The sequence below is a fragment of the Ipomoea nil genome, unplaced genomic scaffold, assembly GCF_001879475.1.
Source record: "Ipomoea nil cultivar Tokyo-kokei standard unplaced genomic scaffold, Asagao_1.1 scaffold1161, whole genome shotgun sequence".
Taxonomy (NCBI): Eukaryota; Viridiplantae; Streptophyta; class Magnoliopsida; order Solanales; family Convolvulaceae; genus Ipomoea; species Ipomoea nil.
Window position 1 is genome coordinate 245001 of NW_017617589.1, and position 22446 is coordinate 267446.

General features: G+C 42.0%; 2 long non-coding RNA genes across 2 annotated transcripts; one reads left to right on the top strand and one right to left on the bottom strand.

Annotated features, from left to right (window-relative positions):
- Positions 1-6689: 6689 nt before the first annotated feature.
- LOC109183749 lies at positions 6690-7030 on the top strand. Its single transcript, XR_002054623.1, has 2 exons — positions 6690-6782; positions 6870-7030. It is a non-coding gene; the product is annotated as an uncharacterized LOC109183749 (long non-coding RNA).
- Positions 7031-7373: 343 nt separating this feature from the next.
- Positions 7374-20212, bottom strand: LOC109183750. The gene is made up of 3 exons (XR_002054624.1): positions 20199-20212; positions 15676-15678; positions 7374-7492 (listed from the first exon to the last, which is right to left on the bottom strand). It is a non-coding gene; the product is annotated as an uncharacterized LOC109183750 (long non-coding RNA).
- Between the last annotated feature and the right edge of the window lie 2234 nt (positions 20213-22446).

Here is a 22446-nt window from a genome sequence, read left to right on the forward strand (position 1 = left end):
ATTCTGCTATATTATATATATATATATATATATATATATATATATATATATATATATATATATATATATATATATATATATATATATATATATATATATATATATATATATATATATATATGGGGTGAGGTTCAAGTGAGGCTATTGCTTTAGGTGAGGATTGTGGTCAAATTCTAACGGCTGTAAGTGCACAATTGGAGAAATTAAAAGGTCACTAAATTTGGCAAGTAACTGAAGGAGTAATTAAAATAGGGGTAAAAGGGTAAATGGATTAATGATCGTGGAAGACTAGGAAGGAAAGGCCGAAGAGTCCTGGTCTGTACGCGTAGGTTTTAAACAACGGAAGTCTAGGGAAGGCAGTCAACATAGTGGGAGCAGAAAGAACGAACGGCGATTAGGTGAAGTTGTAGGGGCGAGTACAGAATCAGAAACTATGGCGGACGGAACAGCAAGAAGGAGTCAGCGATGTGCGTCGATCGAGGCAACGAGTAGACTGCGTAAGGGATTTTTTTTTAAAGAATGGTATTTGTTTTGATCGATTATCTGCACAAGTGTATTGCATGACTGTGCAATTCCATGTTCGAATACATTGATCTAGAGTGGGTTTTTTTTAAAGGAATAAATAAAATTGATGAAAACTGGGTGTTGATGGCCGCAACTTCATCGGACTTTGATGTAATGTCGCCGTATAAGGAGTTAGGCAAATCGGCGGTGGGAACGGGGGGTGGTTTACAGGAAGAATGACCGGAGGTAGTGGTATTGTATGGTTTTTTGGTTTTTTCTTCTCATTTTTTGATAATAAAAACTGGGCGAACCTGGGTGTGGATGTTAATTGCCAAGTTGAATAATCCTTCATGCATAAGAGCAACACTGTACTACTGGTTTCAGTTTTTTTTTTTTTTTTTTTTTTTTTTTTTTTGAGTTATTACGAATTGAGAGTGCGAAGTAGGGGCTCTTGACGGGGACAGAGTTAGTGTTTCATGAGCAGTTTTGTGTTTGCAGGTTTATGTTATGTGTTATTAGGGGAGGTAAAAACTGGGCAGATGATATGCAGCAGAAAACTGATCGAAGAAATGGTCTGTATTGGAGTATAAAAAACGACACTATGCACTTTAGGGATTTAGAGAATGGCATAATTAATGTGCAAAAACATGATGAATATGTGAATGTGTATGTAACTGTATATATTTGTGCAGAAAAATGACTAGTGGCTGTGCATAGGAATAATTTCGTGTTTCTGTGCATGCGTCCCTGTGAATATGTGAATGTGTATGTAATTTCGTGTTAACGAGGAATTGATATTCTACATTTCGAATTCGTGCAGCATTGGTGTACGACATTGTGCAAATACGATATAACTGACAGAACGAGTATGTGCATCGACGGTGTATGTAGTAATACAATGTTAAGTGTAATTACAAGTAACCCGAAGTTGGCTAAATAGTTTTTTACCTATTATGCTGATGTGCACCTACGTAGCAATAGTTAATGCATCACGGTAAGAATTTGGGAGACCATTCTGTGCAACCTACGACGTTTCGTTGTTGCGAAGTTAATATACCAACGTAACAATTAAGTTTTATTATAGGACATGTTTCATGCAACAGTAGTTGTTTATTGATGTGCAACAACAAAGGATGCTAATGTGCAAGTCAGTAGTCAAATCCAGATACAATGTGCAAGACACGAAACTGCTATACTGTGCAATAGGGGAATGTTAAAAAAAAGAGAAACAAAATACAACAATAACAAATCCATATCATTATTTTAAGAACAAAGGAAGCAACGAGATTAGACACATCGCATGGAGAAATTCTACAAACATCGCAATTGAGAAATTTTTAAAAACACCAAATGAGATAAAATTGTTCCATATATTCAAAAAAATTATAAGTAACAAAACAAAACACATACATTATTTAAAAACCAAGACAAAATGCAGAAAAGGAACATGTGAATGGAGAAGTAAAACCAATAGAAATGTGTTTAAACAAAAATAAAATTTAAAGACAAGTGCGACCCATTCCTCATATGTTTCCGTTGCGCATCGGGCAGGTACGGCTATTATGGCCATACTTTTCACAAGTTTGGCATTGACGTTGACGACGTCCAGACTTTTCAACGGCTAATTCCCTTGTACTTTTCAAACGTTTGCCACCACCCTTGTTATTCAAGATAGGAGGAGGACGAATAACAACTTGTCCATCGGGCGAAGGAAAAAGCTGCCCCTCAAAAGGCCTAACCCCCGAGTACACACGAAGGCGTCCAGTACTTAGTCCCATCCGGAAAAACGTCCATAACACAAGCCTGTAGCGATTCCGACCCAACTGCACACGCAACAAACACAAATACATACGTAAACAAAAAACAAACAATTAAAAAAAATATGCACCGCAAACAAAAAATAAAATAAAAATCAATACTATGACCAAGAGAAGGAAAATACTGACCCTCAAAAGGTCTATCAGCCTCATCACACGAAGGATCCCAGTACTTAGTCCCACCCGGAGAAACGTCCATTACACAAGCCTGTAGAGATTCCGACTGAACTGCACACGCATGAACCACAAATACATAGGTAAATAAAAAATGGGACATTTAAAAAAAAAAAAAACATGCACAACATACAAAAAAAGGTACAACAGACTGTGTGCACAATTAAAACATCCATGCATGCACACTACAAAAAACACCCCAGCCACAAATAACAAATAAATACGAAAAAATAAAAAATAAACACACATGAAACACAACACGAAACAGAATGTTAAAAAAAATACCAAACACAGTATACATAATTAAAAACGAAAATAAAACAAGGACAATAAATAGGATTAACAAAAGAAATTGATGAATGCAATACCAAAGTAATAAATATTGCAAAAGACTACAATGAAAATGACAATAGAAATTTAAAAAAAAAAATGAAGAGGGAGAAATCCTTTTGGAAAGAATGCAGAGAGAGAGAAGAAGGTACACAGTGAAGCAGATTTCTCTTTTATATTAATTGACAAATGTGAAAATTTTAGGACTGTAAGATCAATCTATAGAGGATGGTGTGTTATGAATTTAGTCTTTTTTTTTTTTCTTTGGGAGAAATAGATTTAGTCTTACTTCACCTAATGTAAACGTGTTGGCTATACTAAACAACTAAACTAGTAACAAAACAAAAAGAAACAACAGTAAAATCAATAACAAAAAAAGGTAAAGAATATAAAAGGTTCCATGCTGAATCACCATGTGAATCAAATCTATCCTTAATTATCATATTTAAGTCAGCTAAAAATATGAAAATCAGCCAAAAAAAAAATGAAAAAAGGAAAAAAAAAATGCAAAGACAATAAAACCCCTAAACTAAAGACATGGCAATAATGGAAAAAATTCTCCCAAAAATAACCCAAAAAACAAGAGCCATAGATCAAACTAAAATCAAAGGTGAGAATTCAACCACAAACCTCATGTAGAAACATGACCTCATTTGATCCTCTATATATATATATATATATATATATATATAGGGATGCACTCAGGTGCGAATAAGTGCTCAGGAAGGAATATGCGAACGAATCAGCGCGCGACACGAGTCCAGATATAATAGCTTAAAAAAAATGCGGTGGCATTTTCGTAAATAATTGAAAATCAAAGTGCAAGTAAAATCACTTACAAGTGCACATACTTTCACCTATAAGTGCATATAATTTTGTCTTGTTAGCATTCACTTCCTGCAAACATTCATGCACTTGGGTGTGCTTAGGGATGTCAATCGGGCTAGCCCTGTCGGTTTGTCGGGCTAATCGGTTCGGGCTAATCGATTTTTTAATATTTTATTCTCGAGTTCGGTTTGACCCTAACCCTAAACTTCGGGTTGTCGAGCTAATCGGGCGAGTTGAACCATCTGAACTAAAATTAGAAACTGAAAGTGAGTACCCATATTTAGAGTAGGGATGACAACAGGGCGGGGCGGGGCGGGTAGTATACGTTCCCGCGGAGAATTTGACGGGGACGAAGAATTCCGTCCTCGTCAATTTTTAGTCAAAATATTAGATTAATGTTGATTTAAATTTAAAAAAACTAAAAATTTAAGTTATATATATATACAGTATATACAGTAGCAATACTTATATATATAAGTAATGCTACTGCATTACGTTTTATATATATACTAGTTTTTTACGCGCATTGTGCGATTGGGATAATGCCTAATGATTTTTTTTTTGTTTTTTTAAATAAGTACTTTAAAGTATATCAATGCAAGATTATATTGAAATTGTTCATGCATATATAATTGAATGTTAAATTTGTCTATTTAAATAGGCAATTTTAAATTTACAAGTGCAAGATAATATAGTCAAGATTGATTATAATTGTCAATAAAATAATTGTATAGATATGGTTGAAACCAAATACGGGACATAAGGGATAGCAAATAAAAATTAGAACATAAAATATTAAATATATACTAATATTGAAGAGCTAACTGTTGATTGTCAAACAAGGACATTACGAAATAGTTTCCCACTTCAATTTGTTGTATGATTTGAATACTCTTTTTGTCAATAAATCCCCCAAGTAGTTAATATGATGACTTAATTATATTTTTTTATTTTCTAAGACAATTATTATTATTATTATTATTATTATTATTATTATTATTATTATTATTATTATTATTATTATTATTATTATTATTATTATTATTATTATTATTATTATTATTATTATTATTATGTGTACCCTTAGGTCATTTTATATGTTAATCTAAACAGCTAATTTTTTCAAATATCTTTTTTACCAACCGTTGATATAATTCGCTGGTCAAATTCGCTAATATAATCCGCTAACTGCTGATTGTCAAACAAGGACATTGCGAGGTAGTTCTCACTTCAATTTGTTCTGTGATTTGAATACTCTCTTTTCCAACAAATCCCTCAAGTAGTTAATATAATTGGCTTTATTAATTATATTTTTAAATTCTTTTCATGGTATTAATAAAATACTTGGTAAATAAATATATAGCATTATTTTGTATTATAACTTTGATATTTAATTAAAAAATAGTGCACAAAAAAGATAATAGACAATGTAGTGAATATAATCAATTGATGAATTTGAATGTAAAGAATTTTTACATTGAATAAATATAAAGATAATATAAGTATATAACTAATAAAATTATTTCTCTTAATTAATTTATTGATAATGAGTAATTTTTTTTAATAAAGACATTGTAGGGACAATGTAGCGAATATAATGAATTAATGAATTTGAATGTAAAGAATTTTTATATTACATAAAAATAAATACACTATAACTAATGAAATTATTTCTCTTATTTAATTTATTGATAATGAATAATTTTTATTTTTTTTTTTGAATAAAGACATTGTACACACATAATTCTAAATTATAGAAATGCATATGTATTATTTTTTGTTGTAGCTACTAAATTATTATTTAATTTAATAAGAGTAAAATAGAGTACTAATTATGCAAACTTTGATTTGGATGGGGTTTGAACCTAAGACCTTTCTTATTGAAATCAATGAGTAAGTTAACGGTGAACTAACAGAAATTAACAGAAAAGATAATATTTAACGGAAAAGTTAACGGATAATCATATTCATTAAGGATAAATTAGTAAATCTTAAAGAAAAGTTAAAATATGATCAATCTAAGCCATTCATTTGATTAAAAAATATGACCGCCATTTTTTCTACCCATTATAGGCCTAACTCTCTTGAGCTCTTATTAGTATAGTAGATATATATATATATATATATATATATATATATATATATATATATATATATATATATATATATATATATATATATTTATTTATTTATTTATTTATTTATTTATTTATTTTAAAGTATAATAATTATTCCATGTATGTTAAGTTTCACATCACTTTTATAATAAAGAATAGTTTTCAATAGTTCGGGTTGTCGGGCTAGCCCTTTTAATTTCGGGCTAGCCCTATCGGGCGATCGGGCTAATCGGTTTCGGGCTCGTCGGGCTAATGTATTTTATCGGGCTAGCCCGTTCGGGCTATAGCCCTGTCGGTTTCGGTTTTTTTCGGGTTGGCCCATCAGGTTCGGGCTAAATTGACATCCCTAGGTGTGCTTATAACTATAGATGCAACTATTTATAACTGTAGGTGCAACTACTTATAACTATAGGTGCACCTACTTTCACATATAAGTGTATGTAATTTTGCCTTGTTAACCTTCATTGATATGAGTTCAGCGAGCAGTAATACCCTTAAAAACCACCCGCAAACATTCATGCACCTAGTTGCAACTACTTATAACTATGTGTGCAACTACTTAGAACTATAGGTACAACTACTTATAACTATAGGTGCACTTAGTATTGATACTCGGTGTAAATTTTTACTTGCACCTATAATACATTTTACATGCACTTGTAATACATTTTACTTGCACTTCAATGTTCAATTATTTACGAAAATACCACCGCACTTTTTAAAAAAAAATCAGTGTTTTTCATCCATTAGATCTGGACACGTGGACGGACAGAATCCATTCCTATTTCGCTCCTGGGCGAAGCATTCGCACCTGAGTGCGATTATATATATATCCTGGGCGAAGCATTCGCTCCTGGGCGAAGCATAACTATAGCTAGCGTTTGTTGCTTGCAGTACATTTTGGGTATTCAACGCTTATACAGGACCTGCATGCAATGCTGCTGGAATGGTTGATCGTACAGTTTTGGGTATTCAACACTTATATAGAAGGCCAATATATGCACGAACAAAAGTATTCTTCTTTGTTGAGACTATAAGTCAATTATTTTCAACAGTTTGGCCTCCCTTTTGATTTAAATTGGATATCTTTCTTTGACAGGAGTGTAGTGTCAATTCTCCAGATTATGGTTCAATTCCTATAGATGCTCCTTCGTGGTGTCAAGCCCCCTTTGACCCCGAAGGACTTTTGAGGTTTGTCATTATTTGTCCTTGATATTGCAAGGACTGCAAACTTTATGTACTAATTATCTTGTTTTGATATATTTTGTTCTTTGGTAAGTGGTGGGATTATAACTGTTAAGAGTCCCACATCTATAAAATAAGAGAGAACATATGGGAGTGTTAAGAGTCCCACATCTATAAAATAAGAGAGAACATATGGGTTTATAAGGCCATGAGTTAGACTAGCTAATTGGTTGGATTCAATCTTTTAGTGTGGTTTGGCTCATGTGCATTATAGCCCAGTTGAGTGACCATTGCCCAATTTTAAATTATAACATGGTATCAGAGCCTGTTCGGTCATGGTATCAGAGCCTGTTCGGTCCACTTTGGGTTCACCCGGTTATGGGTATTGGTGGCGTCCAAGCTTAAGCCCGCTTATTCGGTCCACTTTGGTGGCGTCCAGAGCTTTCGTTTCAGGGGAGGGTTTGGTCCAATTTCAAGTGGTCAACCGGTTAGATTCAAAATGGCCCGGTTGTCCACTTGAGGGGGAGTGTTAAGAGTCTAAAATAAGAGAGAACATATGGTAGTGTTAAGAGTCCCACAACTATAAAATAAGAGAGAACATATGTGTTTATAAGGCCATGAGTTAGACTAGCTAATTGATTGGATTCAATCTTTTAGTGTGGTTTGGCTAATGTGCATTATAGCCCAGTTGAGTGACCATGGCCCAATTTTAAATTATAACATGGTATCAGAGCCTGTTCGGTCATGGTATCAGAGCCTGTTCGGTCATGGTATTATTATTATTATTATTATTATTATTATTATTATTATTATTATTATTATTATATATTTAAGAAATTTCGCGTTAATTCTTACTTTGAACAGCATTTAATTCACTATTCACCCGGCTCGAATCTCGTTCTCCCCGCCCACAACTCACATCTTCTTTCATTTTCTTGAGCAAATTCCAACTTACCCTCTTGAAATGGTGAAAGGGGTGGAATTTAAAAGAAAGAAAAGGATGACCGTCTTTGAGAGAATCAGAGGAGGTGTTTACCAGACTATCAGGGCCAGACGAAGTGATGCGGGCATATTCATTGAAGCTATGGACATCGACGAAGGTATTCTTCCATTATTATTTCAGTCTTTCCTTTACTTTCGCTCATATGTCCTTCCTTAACTATTAGGCCCTTCCATTATATCATCCGGTCCATCTGGCTCTTCTGCTGTGGTTAGTGAATTGCCTCCATTTGCTGGCTCATCGGTTATATCATCCGGTGCTGTTGTTAGTGAATTTCTTCCTCCACAGTTTCACTCTGATATATTAAATACGTCAGGACAGGGAGGTACGACTCATTTGAGTCTTTCTTTTTTTAATTTTTCTGCCTTGTAATTTTTTTTTAATTTTACTTTCTTTTACTTTCGCTCATATGTCCTTCTTCCTTAACTATCAGGCCCTTCCATTATATCATCCGGTCCATCTGGCTCTTCTGCTGTGGTTAGTGAATTGCCTCCATTTGCTGGCTCCTCGGTTATATCATCCGGTGCTGTTGTTAGTTGGTAAGGAATACGCCGACCGACATACCTTCGTCCTTTTGTTCTTGTTTGTGCAGGTTGCAGGTCGGATCTCCTATGATGAACCCGGTCGGTTGCCGACCGGGCATCACCCGACCGCTGTCGTCGACCACCGAGCGGTAGCCCTTAGGCGAGAGAGTTGAGAAGAGACACGTGGCAGTGCCACGTGCTGACAGGCAGGGCGCCCGGGAGGACGACACGTGGTTGCTACGTGGGCGACATGCCGGGCGGCCGGACTTGTCTCTCCGGCTCCACGACTATAAATACCCGCGATAGCAACATTGGAAGGGACTTTTGGACGATCGACAGGTTTTTATCAGAACATCCCGACCGCAGTCAGTCGGTACTCAGAACAGCCATTTAGATTGTACTTAGGACCTTCACCTTGATCAATAAAAGACGATTATTTGCTTTAATTAGTCTTGTGTTAGTTTATTTACCGCTTACGTGGCAATTAACACTATCATTTTGGCGCCGTCTGTGGGGACCGGTGCAAGCAAGCTACCGTTTGACGAGCACCCGTTCTCTCCTCTATCATGTATCCCTTCGCATACAACCTCTTCGGCGACGATCAAGCGGATGCGGCTAGTTCATCTGATCATCAGCCGACCCAGCAACAAGGTTAGAATATCGGTCTCAACCTCAACCTCTCACCACCACACCCATCAACTACATATCCGGCCTTCCAACAGCCGGTAAATTACATTCAACCGGGATATCCGACACCCGGTCAGCAGTTCCAATACCTCGGGCAATATCCTTACCTGGCCTCGCCACCTCCATACGGGTACGGGCCCGGCCAGCCAATGTTCTACACACCACCGGTCGGCTATCCCCCCTACTCGCCTGCGTACACGGCTCCAGCCGCCGCCCCTCCGATTTACCCGACTGCTCAAGTTGAGCCGGAGCATCAGTCCACTTCTCGGGCTCGACGCTTGGCTCGTTCGCGGTTGAGGTCGGTGGGTGCTGAAGCGATGGAGGTACCACGGCAGGCTCCACAAGCACAACCGGAAGCTCCGGCCCCAGCGGAGGACCCCGAAGAAATCAACCGGGCGGTAGCTTTTGACCGTCTCCGACCGGCGATGCGACAACGCCTGGGACCACAAGACCCGAGCCGGCACACAGCAGATGTACAGATGCAAGAGGCCAGCCAGGAGGCTTCATCCGGGCATAGTGGGTCGAGATCTCACCGTCGACGACGCGCTCGGGAGACAACTCAAGCCCAGACGGTCGAGCTCAACGAGACCCGAGGACTGCTCTATAACCTCCAGGCGGAGTTCGCTCAATTCCGGAACGAGCATCCGGTGAGACCCCCGCTCGACCAATCGTCTTTGTTGAGGACACCCTTTACAGCGGAGTTAATGGCCCAGCCATACCCGCTCGACCTGAAGGTCTCGGAGGAGAAGAGTTACGATGGCCGTACGGACCCTGAGGTCCACGTCAATGATTATTACGGCAATATGATGATGAAGGGCGTAACGGACGCCGTGATGTGCAGGGTTTTCTATTCCACGCTCTCCGGTCGGGCGGCGGAATGGTTCCGAACGTTGCAGCCGGGCTCTATTGCTGATTTCAATGCCCTGACGATCAAGTTCGTTAGAAAGTTCGTCACCTCCAAGGTGGTGAGGAAACCCTATATGTACTTGGAAAAGGCCAAGCAGCTTGAAGGGGAAAGCGTGACCGATTTCCTCGTTAAGTGGAAGGCCGCGGTCGGGGAGGTCGAGCCAATGGATGATTCCACCGCCACCCACATGCTCCACATTTCTCTCCGGGCAGGTTATCTCTATCAGGATTTCATCCTCCACCCCCCGGCCACGTATGAGGAGGCCCTTCGAAGGGTCACAGATTATGCCAATGCCGGCGAGGCAAACGCCGTAAAACGCTCGCAGGAGGTCGGGTCTTCATCCCGTAAACCGGCCGGCCGGGCGGATCATCGATCGGGTGATGATCATCCCCGATCCCGTACCAGGCCTGGGGAGTTTACGGCCCTAAACCGATCCACAGCGGAGGCCATGCAGTACGCACAGTCCTGCAATCTCATCAAACTCCCCCATCTCGAGCAAGACGGACCGGACAAGAGTAAGCACTGCGCTTACCATCGATGTGCCGGGCGTGACACTAAGGAGTGTACCCACTTGCGCCAACTATTGGAAGATCTTCTCAACCGTGGAAAGTTGGACAAGTGTGTGGGGAAGAGAGAGGAGACAAAGAAGAATACCGACCGGAGGGACAATAGGCGCTCTCATCATCGTTCCGATCGTTCTGATCGTGATGGACGCTCCGATCGGTCGGGTCAGGACCGAAGAGATGACCGAAGAGAAGACCGTCGAGATGACCGACGGGACCCTGACCCCCCATCTAGCAGCCGACCGGCAGGCAAGCCGACCATCCACGTAATCTTTGGTGGACTGGATGATGCTTCCCGACCGAGGGAGAACTGCCCGGTCGCCATCGTAGATTCCCGAGACATCGGGAAGAGACAAAAAATGGAGCCCATAACCTTCTCCCTCGAAGATCAGCCCAGCAGCGGTGACCACGACATGGAGGCTCTTGTGGTCACTATTGACGTGAACGGGACGGACGTCCAGAGGGTTATGCTAGACACTGGGAGCAGTGCCAACGTCCTTTATTTGGACGTGTTTGAAAAGCTCAAGCTTGACAAGCGCGAACTGACTCCGGTCGGCGTACCCTTGTCTGGATTTACCGGGGCTCTCATATACCCCGAAGGAAAAATTGTGCTCCCAGTTGAGATCGGCACCCCTCCGAAGTCGATCAAGACCGAGATGGAATTCGTTGTGGTCAACCTACACTGCGTCCACAACATTATCTTGGGCAGACCCGCGATTATGAAGATCGGTGGGATTATTTCAATGCCCCACCTGTGCATGAAATTCCCCACCCCTAATGGGGTCGGTGTGGTCCGCGGCGATGTTCAATCCGTCCGGAAGTGTTACACCCGAGCGGTTAATAGGCGTGACTCTGGTACGTCTTCCCGGGTGAACACGATCGCCAAGGAAGTTTCCAACGATCGGAAGGAGAAACCCGAGCCTTCCGAGGAGATCGAAGAAGTTCCCATGTCCGAGGACCGACCGGACAGGAAGATCAAGATTGGTAGGGCCCTCTTCCCCGAGCTCCGAGCGGAAGTCTTGGCAATACTCCGGGAGTTTGCTGATATCTTTGCGTGGGGGCCCGAAGATATGCCCGGGATTGACCGAACGGTAATTTGTCACAAGCTTGCCGTCGATCCAGCAGCCAAGCCGGTCGTGCAGAAAACCTGGCACCTTTCATCCAATCGCCGCGAATTTGTCAGAGAGGAGGTCAAGAAAATGGCGGCGATCGAGCACATCCGACCGGTAATCTATCCCGAGTGGGTGGCCAATATTGTCCTTGTTCCTAAGCCCCCAGCTTGGAGGATGTGCATTGATTTCACCGACCTCAACAAGGCCTGTCCGCTCGACCCGTATCCACTACCGAGCATCCACCAGATGGTCGACGAGACGGCCGGGGCCGAGTTGATGAGCTTCATGGATGCATTTAAGGGATATCATCAGATAATGACGCACCATGAAGATGAAAGCAAAACAGCCTTCGTGACTCCGGATGGGTTGTATTGCTATCGAGTGATGCTGTTCGGCCTCCGCAATACGGGAGCGACCTATCAGAGGATGGTCAACATGCTCTTCGCCGATCTGTTAGGCCGAACGATGGAAGCATACATTGACGATATGCTGATCAAGAGTCGGGACCGATCCGACCACACTCGGGACCTCCGTGAATGCTTTCAGATCATGAGGAGATACCAGCTGAGGTTGAACCCAACCAAGTGTACATTTGTGGTTCAGACCGGGAAATTCCTCGGCTACATGATGACCAAGAGGGGGATCGAGCCCAACCCGGCCAAAGTCAAGGCAATTCTGGACATGCAACCACCTTCTACCGTTCGGGAAGTCCAGCAATTGACCGGTCGGTTGGCCGCACTCAGCCGGTTCCTCTTCAAATTAGCAGAGCGCGCTTTACCATTCTTTAAGGTATTGCGCAAAGCGAATGGTTTCATCTGGGACGATGAGTGCCGAGTGGCCTTCGATGAGCTAAAAGAGTATCTCATGTCACCAATTGTGCTCTTGAAGCCCGAGCTTGGAGAGGAGCTAGACGTGTACCTCGCCGTATCCGATCGAGCAGTAAGCGCAGTATTGTGCCGAACCGATCCGAAAAGGGTCCAGCGACCGGTATAATATGTAAGCCACGCGCTACATGGTCCCGAGCTCCGGTACTCCCGGCTTGAGAAGGTCGTCTATGCTTTGTACATTGCCGCGAAAAAGTTGGCTCCCTATTTCCAGGGTCGAGCAATTCGCGTGTTGACCGATCAGCCGATCAGGCCAGTCCTCCGCACTGCTTCATCATCCGGTCGCCTAGTTAAGTGGGCGTTAATGCTGACCCAGTACGCGATTGAATACCGACCAAGACCAGCCATCAAAGGTCAAGCCCTTGCAGATTTCTTGGTCGAGTGCACCGCTCGGGATACTCGACCTCAGGAGGTCGAGGACCCCGAGGCCGAGTGGTGGTCGCTAGCTACAGATGGGTCCAGCAGCAAGAAAGGGGCAGGAGGAGAAGTGGTAGTCATGAGCCCGGAGGGTTTCAAGGTATACTTTGCGCTTATGTATCAGTTCCATCCGACTAACAACGAAGCCGAGTACGAAGCCTTTGTCAACGGCTTGCAGTGTGCTCGGGATTTGGGGGCTGAGTACATCCGGGCTCAAACGGATTCCGCGCTCGTGGTCGGGCAGGTCCTCGGCGACTACGAAGTGAATGGAGAACGGCTACAGTTGTACCGGGACCTTGCAATGGAGAAGCTTGCCTTGTTCCGGGGGTACACCGTCCGGCACATACCCCGATTGGATAATGCCGATGCGGACATCCTGTCCAAGTTAGCCCAAGACGCCCCGGAACACATGTCAAAGATCGCTCGGATATTGGTGATCCCAAGACACAGTATCCATCGATTGCCGATCGCTCCTATCCAACCGGCAGAAGACAGCTGGATCACTGATCTAAAGGAATTCCTTGAGCACGGTCGGCTCCCAGACGACCCTCAACGTGCTCGGAAGGCCAAGCTTAGAGCCCCGAGATTCCAAGTTTTGGACGGTCGTCTCTATAGGCGATCGTATGGAGGCACTCTTAAGCGTTGCTTGACCGCATTTGAGGCCGATCTTGTTATGAAGGAATTGCACTCGGGCATCTGTTCGTCACATCAAGGAGGCCGATCGTTAGCTCGTCGAATCATATTGATCGGATATTATTGGCCGTCCCTCCAGCTAGACTGTGAGAAGCTCGCTCGGGAATGTTAGACGTGCCAGTTATTTGCCCGGATGCTCGGACGACCGGCCACTTTCTACCAGCCGGCCACGACTGCAATTCCCTTCGCAAGGTGGGGGTGGATATTTTGGGACCATTCCCTCAACTTTCCAGCCGAAGAAAGTTTGTCATTGTCGCCATCGATTACTTTTCCAAGTGGATCGAGGCCGAGCCGTTAGCCACGATCACCTCTCAACAATGTGCTCGGTTCTTATGGCGCAATGCGATTTCCCGCTTTGGTGTGCCCGTGCATCTCATCAGCGACAATGACCGCCAATTCGTAAGCCAATATTTCCAGAACTTTTTAGCCACGATCGGGACAACCCATGTCCGATCGTCGGTGGCTTACCCGTAGGGAAATGGACAAGTGGAAAACGCCAATCGGACAATGCTGGAAGGTCTAAAAAAAGAAGCTACACTCGGATGGTCGTAGTTGGGCCGATGAGTTGCCCTATGTTTTGTGGACCTATCGGACGACCCCGAGAGAAGCGACTTTGGAGACGCCATTCGCCCTTGTCTACGGAGCTGAAGCCCGACTCCCGATCGAGGCATGGATCCCGACCGCCAGAGAACGAACCTACAATGCAGAAGAGAATGAACATTCAATGGTCGTCGATCTCGATGGGGTCGAGGAAAAGAGAGAGCTAGTCGCTCGGCGTATGGCCGAGTATCAGAAGAGAGTCAAAAGTTCAAAGGATGTCCGGGTCAACCCTCGATACTTTCAGGTCGGAGATTACGTCTTACGCCGACGGGAAGCCAGTCAACCTTTGGAAGGCGGGAAGCTAGCTCAGAATTGGGAAGAGCTGTACGTCATCAGCGCCGTAGTACGGCCGGGAACATACCGACTGGAGACGACGACCGGTCGAGTAATTGAGGGGACTTGGAATTCCGAGCACCTCGTTATGTTTAGGCATTAGCCTATCTTCTGTAATTTTAGGCGAAGTGGGGGCTCGACCTGCGAGTCGGCCTCGTTCGTCACTTGTCTGTAAATTGTTTCCATGAACATTTTCTTAACCGCCTGCGAGCGGGAAAATTCAATGCACATACGATCGGTGATTGCTTGACCGTTTGCACACGGCGGCCCGTTCGCTTTTTTCGTTACCTTCATTAGACGTAGGGTAATTTAACTCCTGCGTCATCACCACGCTATCTCGACCGGTCAAATGCGCTCCTCTTCGGCGGACATTAGGGTCACGTCACCGATCGGGAAAGCCAGAGCTATAGCAGAATTCCCCGATCCGTCAAACTTCTTTCCACTATTGCACCCACTCGTGCCTAGAGCGCACAATAGTGTAGGGGCTAGGATGAAGTGAAATCTGGGCCTAGATCGGGAACACCCCGAGCGAAGAGGCCAAACATTAACATTTTTCGAAGAGGATGAAGTGAACTCTGGGCCTAGATCGGGAACACCCCGAGCGAAGAGGCCAAACATTAACATTTTTCGAAGAGTTGGAAAAATCGACAAGGCCAAGAGGTCGGAAAAATCCCGAGTGGGTAGGCCACTAAATGTCGATGCCCCGGTGGGCCAATGGGCCATTCGGTCGGAATATGCACGATCAGGCCATAAGGCCGCGGGGTCGGGCATTGGGCGATCGATATACACGCAGATAAAAATAAAGCATAAATAGTCACGAGCCACATAAGTTGGACAAAAAACGGATTTCAATAATTTCGAAATGTGCCCGGTACAAAAGCGGGACCGGGCTCCCGATCTAGTTCACCTACAAAAAATGAAGAATTTAACTGATCTACTTCTTCGTAGCCTCCACATCGCTCGGTGTGGTAGCAGCAGTCCCACTTGGCTCGGCAATCACCCCCTCCTCGCGGCCGAACAGGGCCTCACCGGGATCGGGAACAGCGGTCGGGAGAGTCGTCAGGACCAGTCGGAGGTCTTCGCCCTCAAGCGCCTCCTCCATGTTCTTTTGAGTCTTCTCCCTCATCTTCCGCTGCCCGGCCTTAAAAGCCCAGCGGCCGAACTCCCACATCAGCTCGTCCCCGACCAGATTCTTTCGCATCTCCCGGACGAACTTGATGCCGGTCTCGACGTCTCAGAAGAAAAACTTGGCCATCTCGGCCGGGTCGGCCATTCGGGCCTTCAGATCGGCGGCTTCCTTGAGAGCTTTCTGCGCCGCTTTGTCCGCCGAAGCCCGGTCCGCCTTGTCCTTTTTCAGCTCGGCTGACAGATCGCCGACTTCCTTTAGCCGCCGCTCGGCGACCTTCTTCAACGCCGTGGCCTCGTTGGTCAGCAACGCTTGGCGTTGAAGAGCAAGACCTACTTGGGAAGCCTACAAAACCGAGCGAATTAGCTCGAGCAGTCGCAGTTAAGAAATTAAAGCGAGATTGACAACTTTATCATACCTCGACCAGGTCGCGGCTGAGCTTCTCGGCCAGTTGGGTCGGGGTCATCTTCGACACATCAGGTGGAAGCGGCATGAGGTTGCCGATCCGTGTCAAGACCGAGGCATCGGTCGTGAGTGTCCCGACCTCTGGGTTCGGGTTGTGTTGCCTCCTCTGGCGTTTAAGCGAGGCGGCTTCTTCGGTGCCCTTCTCGACCGCTTTCTCTTTACCCTTGTGGGTACCCACCCGAGTGATCAGGGTGTCAGACGTATCGACCACACCACCCTCGGGCGTGACGATTGTGGTAGTCGAGCCCAGGGGTCGGGCAGTCGGTATTTGCTCCCCTCCCGACGACCCAGTCGGGGTCTTGTTCTTTCCGAGCGATATTTTTGCCCGAGGGGGCGACTTCGCGCCTTCGTCGCCGAGTCCTCTCGTGGCCATTCCTGCAAATAAACAAGTTGGTTAGGGCGGGAATAAGAGGTGTTCGGGATGTTAAGGTCGGGGATGATGGGTTAGTTTTAGACCTTTATCCTTCCGCTTGCCCCGAGCAGGCGCCCTCGCAATCATTACGCCCCTCGGCTCGGGCTTGTATTTCTCGGTCAGGTCGTAGATCGGTGGGGGCAGTTGAGCTGCTTCATAACTCTCGGCCGTCCGGAAGATCTTGTTTTCGTAGATCTCGCTCGAGATCTTCGTGACCGCATCCCGGAGAGCTCGGGTCTCGACCGGTGTGACTTGCTTTCGGAAATGGGTGCTCCAAGCCCTCTCAACCGGGAGGATCCAGGGGTCATACTTGACCGAAAAGATCCTGTTCTTCCATCCCCGGTTGTTCCCGGGTAAGCTCTCAATCGAGCACATCTTGGCTCGGGATTGGGTCATTAGGAACCCGCCCCCGTATGAGGCTGCGAGGACCTTCACCTGGTACACGAAGTTGAAAAGTTCCATTGTGCAGGCCACTCCGTTCCGAGTGCATATCTGGGGGAAGCATGCTATCATCCGGTGAGCGTTCGGGCAAATCTGTGCCGGGACGACTTGATAATACCCCAGGAATGCTGTGAGGAGGGCCGTGAAGGGGAAAGTGATCGGGGCCATCAACGAATCGTAGTGCATCCCGATCCACTTCCCACGATGGCGCTCGATAACGTTCCCGAGCCGGCGACTGGTGTCGAACTCGACTCGACCGCTGAGTGTTGCGGCGATTTTGGCTGCCTCTCCCTTCGTCAGCCTCCTCATCTGACGCTCGACGTTCTCGCTGTTCAAGAACTCGAATCTGCCTGCGGCTGGTACTGCCGGTTCGGCCGGGTCTTCGTCGATCGGCTCTGCAGCGTTTTCTCAATCGTCTTCTCGGGGCTCGGCTTGGGGGTAATCACCAATAACCCCAGTCGGCGTGTCCCGAAAGCCTCTGGTTGGGACATTTTGTCCGCTCGTTGATGTCTCCCTGCTATCTCTGCTCGAGCTCCATGATCCGCTCGAGCTGGACCCTGACGTCAAAGACGAGCTCGACGACCTTCGTCGCTCGGGGGCTTGGTCGGAGGCTTTTTGTGGTCGCTGAATGACCTCTGGTGAGTAGGACATTATGTCCACCTCTTCGCTGATCTGTTCGACCTCATCATCATAGTCCGCGATCGACACGTTCTGGCTGTCTAAATCTGACATTTTGTCTACCTAAAGGCCGGTCGGGATTAGTTTGGGACTCGGGATGTTTGGATCGAGGTCAGTTCTAGCCTACAAGTGGCTATGCGAAAGCGTAAAGCAAGAAGTAAAAGCTAAGGATTAGAGAGCTTACCGAGTGCAGAGACTTGAAAGCTTGAAAACTGGAAAGCCAGTTGCTTGACCGACCTGCTGAGATGCTTCGCTCGGGACGCTCTGAGTGTACCGACCGACTCGGGAAGGTTGGGAAAAGTTCAAATGAGGGCCTCAAAGGCCTATTTATAGGAGAGCATTTGGGCGGGAAACCAATCTATTTGCGTGACGCGACCGCTCCTGATTCCGAGGTGACCGTTGCGGTCGCGGAGGCCGGCAGTCATCGACACGTGGCGCGAAGGGAATGATAGCTGGCCGGTCGGTTTGGTGACTGACGGTTGGGCTTCTTCATCCCGCCTCGTTTTTTCCGGACGGTCAAAATGGCACGGGCTGGGGGGCTCTTGGTAGGGAATACCCCGACCGACATACCTTCGTCCTTTTGTTCTTGTTTGTGCAGGTTGCAGGTCGGATCTCCTATGAAGAACCCGGTCAGTTGCCGACCGGGCATCACCCGACCGATGTCCACTACAAGAAATTTCACATTTAGTGATAACAGAAGTTGTCACCAAAACTATCGATTTTGGTCACTATTAAAATTAGTGACCAATTTTTGAAGTCGTCACCTGTCGTCACTATATCCTCCGTCAGTATTGTAGTAGTGACGACTTTTGAAAAGTTGTCACAATTACTATGACTTTTGTGACAATGTTTATGTACACTAAAAGTAGTATTTGAGTGATATCAATAGTCGTCACAATAAATGTACATTTGGTGACGAAATATTTTATTACAAATCGTTACAATTAATTATATCAATAGTCGTCACAATAAATGTACATTTAGTGACAACTAAAATCGTTACAATTAATTATTTTATTGTGATAACACTTTAGGCACAATACGTATACTTATTTGTGAGAATTGTTGTTGACTCAAAAATGATGATTAGTGACCTAAAAAGTGGTAACAAATAATTACTTTGTTGAGACAACAATCATGGTTACAAATGTCGTATTTTTTTGTGACAAAAGAAATTAACTCTAAAACAATCATTAGTGTTAACTAATTTGGTACAACAATTCAATTTCTTGTAGCATTCATCTTCGACACTGATATCTTTAAAAATAGTGGCAGTGTATTTGTCACTAAAATACTGAAAATTAGTGGTGAAATTTATTTATTTCAAAATGTTGACATAATTAAATGTTTTAATTTATTTATTATCTGGAATATAAAATAATTCATTCAACAAATGTTAATCGTCAAATTTATTTATATATATATAAACATCATTCTCTAACAAATATATATTGTAAGAAATACAACAGTATCTAAATAAAAACTTTTTAAAATAAACTGTCTTGATTATTCTTCACTTGAGGTAATTGATGGAGATGCGCTGCCTAGCGTATTTGGAGGCCCTTGATTGCCTCCTACGTGAACAAATTGTTTCTCTAAAGCAGCTTGTGCGATACTTGAGGTAGTTAATGGAGATGCCCTGCTTAGTGTATTTGGAGGCCCTTGATTGCCTACTAAGTAAGAAAATTGTTTATATACAATAACAACGACAATGGCCGACGATACGAAACAACGGTCATACACACACAACCACCAATCCCCACTGAATGTTAACCAAAACAACAAAAGAACACCAGAAGGCAAAGAGGAGTGCTTACCTCGTTCGGAATGGTGCCGCATACACGCACGCCTTTTCGAAAAATGACGAGCAGGCACACCCGCCACCACTACGCCGGAAGAACGACTCGATTGACCGGAAGGCTGCCCAGATTCGATGCACGCCTCTTCGCCCGTTGACTAGCAGACACTTCCGGAAAAGAGCGTTGCATGTTCTGATGGTGGCCTAGACGCACGCCTCTCCGACCGTTGACCAGCATACCCACTCGCCATTGCTCTGCCAGAAAAAAAGAAGTTACGAATACACCATCGATTGTATATTCTGGATTATATGCACGAACGGAGAACAAGTCAAAGAGAGACAAAAGGGGAGTAACGCCGAATGGAGACATCATCAACTAAGGAATCTAATATTAATTTGTGGTTGATGTAGGGTTAATAGAATACTAAAACATCCTTTCACTAATAAACTTAACAAATTTAGACAAATAAACAAAAACACCCTAGGGTACGTAATGAAAACAAAAAATCAATACCGTAGAAGAGGCGCCAATTTGGAAGGTTTTTGTAAAATTTTAAATTTTATATATGCAAAGAAATAAATATTTTGATAAAAATTTGGTACACATTGACAAAAAAGGGGGCCAATATCTTTTTATCATTTACTTTCCAAATTTAATAAATCTATATATATATATATATATATATATATATATATATATATATATATATATATATATATATAAAAGTAAAATCCTCCTAGCAGTTTTCCCTCAAAACTTAGTGGCATTTTTGTAATATCAAATATTTAGACAAATATGGCATTTCAATAATATTAAAGATTTTACCTTTCTTGAGATCTCTTACCATTTTATAATTTCAAATACTAAACCCTTTTGATCTCATCCATTGTGTATAAATACACCTTATATGACCATACACAACCCCAACTAAGGTTAATTATTTCATTAATTTTTGCTAATCATCCTGTGATCTTCCACAGTTGAGGTTGATACGTGATTTGCACGGGTGAGGTTTTCATTATCTTAGTTTCTTTTATTTTTTTCTTCTTTTTGGGTTTTGTTTTGTTTTTTTTTTTTTGTTTTTTTGTTTTTTTTTTGTTTTTTTTTGTTTTTTTTGTATTTTCTGATTTTTAAACAACAAAAGTGGTTCGTAAGAAAAAATGTTGATATATTCTTTTTTTTTTAGTCTATTTTTGTTGAGAAGATACGGATCTAGAAAGATTGATCGGGAAGCAATAGACTTCTAATCATCCTGTGATCTTCCACAGTTGAGGTTGATACGTGATTTGCATTGGTGAGGTTTTCATCATCTTAGTTTCTTTTATTTTTTTCTTCTTTTTGGGTTTTGTTTTGTTTTTTTTTTTTTTTTTTTTTTTTTTTTGTATTTTATGGTTTTTAAACAACAAAAGTGGTTCATAAGAAAAAATGTTGATATTTTTTTTTTGTTTGTTTGTCTATTTTTGTGGAGAAGATACGGATCTAGAAAGATTGATCGGGAAGCAATAGAGTTCCTTGCTCATCAAGATGATAAAGTTTTGTGATCGAGGGACGAATTATGTGTATATGTAAATAGGTATAGACTTACAGAGGGAAGCATACTAAGAATACAATAAAAACCAAAATGAAATTAAAAGCATTTTTTAGTTGTCAATATATCAAAGCGTTGGAGTTTGTTTCAATTCAATTTCTCCGTTTTAAAGTGTACATTTTTTGTAATAAGAGAGTAGTTTGTCTCTCCCTTCAAGACGTTTTTCTTGCCATTTAATTTTTTTTTTTTAAGGAAAAAAATGATTAAGTACTGTGGCTTTTTTCAATAGAGTATTATTTTGATTTTATTCTTCATCTGACATTCATTGATATAAAATCACTTTACTAATGTAAAATAATGTTATTAAGTTACCATGTTTGCTTCGATATGCTAAGCCATTTAAAATTTAATACGGAGTAAAATTTATAATTGTAATACTTCCGTAATAATATTGAATAAATATTAATCATATGTTTAGATTTAATAATATATTATATTAAAAGAATTATATATTAATTTAATATAGTGATGATTAATACGGGTAAACCATATATAAGCAATATTGTACCTTAAGAATATTATACTTAATTATAAGAATTCTACCTAATAATTTTAGTATTAAATGTCATACAATAATTACCATAAACAATGTTTAATAATTGCCAAATTCTATTATGCAATAAAAATTACTATTATAAAATCTTTTGTAATATGGACACATTATTTTTAATTATTTCGATTTAATAATATTATATCTTATGTATAAAAATTCAAATAATACTTTTAGTACTATTGAATATTGATTGACTAACAATTATTTTAATTATTAAGGCAATTAATAGATATTTCGATTTAAAAAATTTTCAAATATATGAATTATACATAGTAGCATGGAATCAATTAGTAAGACAATTATATTAGGTAATCTAATAAATAATTTACTTTTTAAATTATATCCCCTCTTTAATAAATTATACTTACATTAATAATTAATTATTAATATTATTACCTAATAATTATATATTGTTACCTTTTTTGGTGTAATTATTATGGTAATTTATATACATATATATTTTTATACTTAATGTATAATATTATTGGCATGAAATAAATTATACTTACCTTAATATATAATTAATTTTTAATATAATTACCTTATTTTTATTAAAGGTAATTATTCTGATAATTTTTCTTTCATTATTTTGTGTGATTATTATGGTAATGTATTTAAATTTTGGAAGAGATTATTACAAATATTATAATTAATATAAGTAATATAATTAATGAAATTATTATGGTAATGGCCACAATATTTGGTAATT